The 2,810-nt window shown below is 35.4% G+C and overlaps 1 non-coding gene across 1 annotated transcript in view; it reads left to right on the top strand.

Moving 5' to 3' along the window:
• LOC119558641 overlaps window positions 1-23 on the top strand; it is a 179-nt gene extending 156 nt beyond the window's left edge. The window contains exon 1 of the ribosomal RNA XR_005220319.1: window positions 1-23. This exon is cut by the window's left edge and continues 156 nt beyond it. This is a non-coding gene — a ribosomal RNA (5.8S ribosomal RNA).
• Window positions 24-2,810: the final 2,787 nt, after the last annotated feature.

Here is a 2,810-nt window from a genome sequence, read left to right as displayed (position 1 = left end):
GGACTACATATGGTTGAGGGTTGTAAGACTATGCTAATTAAGTTGTTTATATAAATTTTATAATGAAATTTTATAAGCATATGGTATATTATTGGATAATAATAATTTAATTATTATATTATTCATAATATTAACAAATATATGAAAAAACATTATCTCACATTAGTAAATAATTTGAATGTGAAAAACGAAGAGAAATATTTTCTTTTTCAATCAAATAATACTGAGAAATGTCTAGCATAAAAAATTTATCTAGAATTGTCTCTTATTAAAGATTAGTAAATAGAAAGCCGTTGACAATATTATTATTCTTCGTTGATTCGTTAGACCAAACAAATGCCATACAAATATATAAAATATATAACGAATTTAATAAAATGTTTTATCATTATATATAAAGAATTAATTGCAAAAAAAGTTATACACAACCTCAACTCATATGGGACTACCCCCTGAATTTAAGCATATTAATTAGGGGAGGAAAAGAAACTAACCAGGATTTTCTTAGTAGCGGCGAGCGAAAAGAAATCAGTTCAGCACTAAGTCACTTTGTCTATATGGCAAATGTGAGATGCAGTGTATGGAGCGTCAATATTCTAGTATGAGAAATTAACGATTTAAGTCCTTCTTAAATGAGGCCATTTACCCATAGAGGGTGCCAGGCCCGTATAACGTTAATGATTACTAGATGATGTTTCCAAAGAGTCGTGTTGCTTGATAGTGCAGCACTAAGTGGGTGGTAAACTCCATCTAAAACTAAATATAACCATGAGACCGATAGTAAACAAGTACCGTGAGGGAAAGTTGAAAAGAACTCTGAATAGAGAGTTAAACAGTACGTGAAACTGCTTAGAGGTTAAGCCCGATGAACCTGAATATCCGTTATGGAAAATTCATCATTAAAATTGTAATATTTAAACAATATTATGATAATAGTGTGCATTTTTTCCATATAAGGACATTGTAATCTATTAGCATACAAAATTTATCATAAAATATAACTTATAGTTTATTCAAATTAATTTGCTTGCATTTTAACACAGAATAAATGTTATTAATTTGATAAAGTGCTGATAGATTTATATGAATACAGTGCGTTAATTTTTCGGAATTATATAATGGCATAATTATCATTGATTTTTGTGTTTATTATATGCACTTGTATGATTAACAATGCGAAAGATTCAGGATACCTTCGGGACCCGTCTTGAAACACGGACCAAGGAGTCTAACATATGTGCAAGTTATTGGGATATAAACCTAATAGCGTAATTAACTTGACTAATAATGGGATTAGTTTTTTAACTATTTATAGCTAATTAACACAATCCCGGGGCGTTCTATATAGTTATGTATAATGATATTTATATTATTTATGCCTCTAACTGGAACGTACCTTGAGCATATATGCTGTGACCCGAAAGATGGTGAACTATACTTGATCAGGTTGAAGTCAGGGGAAACCCTGATGGAAGACCGAAACAGTTCTGACGTGCAAATCGATTGTCAGAATTGAGTATAGGGGCGAAAGACCAATCGAACCATCTAGTAGCTGGTTCCTTCCGAAGTTTCCCTCAGGATAGCTGGTGCATTTTAATGTTATATAAAATAATCTTATCTGGTAAAGCGAATGATTAGAGGCCTTAGGGTCGAAACGATCTTAACCTATTCTCAAACTTTAAATGGGTAAGAACCTTAACTTTCTTGATATGAAGTTCAAGGTTATGATATAATGTGCCCAGTGGGCCACTTTTGGTAAGCAGAACTGGCGCTGTGGGATGAACCAAACGTAATGTTACGGTGCCCAAATTAACAACTCATGCAGATACCATGAAAGGCGTTGGTTGCTTAAAACAGCAGGACGGTGATCATGGAAGTCGAAATCCGCTAAGGAGTGTGTAACAACTCACCTGCCGAAGCAACTAGCCCTTAAAATGGATGGCGCTTAAGTTGTATACCTATACATTACCGCTAAAGTAGATGATTTATATTACTTGTGATATAAATTTTGAAACTTTAGTGAGTAGGAAGGTACAATGGTATGCGTAGAAGTGTTTGGCGTAAGCCTGCATGGAGCTGCCATTGGTACAGATCTTGGTGGTAGTAGCAAATAATCGAATGAGACCTTGGAGGACTGAAGTGGAGAAGGGTTTCGTGTGAACAGTGGTTGATCACGAGTTAGTCGGTCCTAAGTTCAAGGCGAAAGCCGAAAATTTTCAAGTAAAACACAAATGCCATACAAATATAATTATATTATATAAATCAAGCTAATTAATATACTTGAATAATTTTGAACGAAAGGGAATACGGTTCCAATTCCGTAACCTGTTGAGTATCCGTTTGTTATTAAATATGGGCCTCGTGCTCATCCTGGCAACAGGAACGACCATAAAGAAGCCGTCGAGAGATATCGGAAGAGTTTTCTTTTCTGTTTTATAGCCGTACTACCATGGAAGTCTTTCGCAGAGAGATATGGTAGATGGGCTAGAAGAGCATGACATATACTGTTGTGTCGATATTTTCTCCTCGGACCTTGAAAATTTATGGTGGGGACACGCAAACTTCTCAACAGGCCGTACCAATATCCGCAGCTGGTCTCCAAGGTGAAGAGTCTCTAGTCGATAGAATAATGTAGGTAAGGGAAGTCGGCAAATTAGATCCGTAACTTCGGGATAAGGATTGGCTCTGAAGATTGAGATAGTCGGGCTTGATTGGGAAACAATAACATGGTTTATGTGCTCGTTCTGGGTAAATAGAGTGTCTGGCATTTATGTTGGTCACTTGTTCCCCGGATAGTTTAGTTACGTAGC

Source organism: Drosophila subpulchrella, unplaced genomic scaffold (assembly GCF_014743375.2).
Source record: "Drosophila subpulchrella strain 33 F10 #4 breed RU33 unplaced genomic scaffold, RU_Dsub_v1.1 Primary Assembly Seq121, whole genome shotgun sequence".
NCBI classification, from domain to species: domain Eukaryota; kingdom Metazoa; phylum Arthropoda; class Insecta; order Diptera; family Drosophilidae; genus Drosophila; species Drosophila subpulchrella.
Note: the sequence above shows the minus strand (reverse complement) of the source record. Positions and strands in the feature narration are given on the sequence as shown.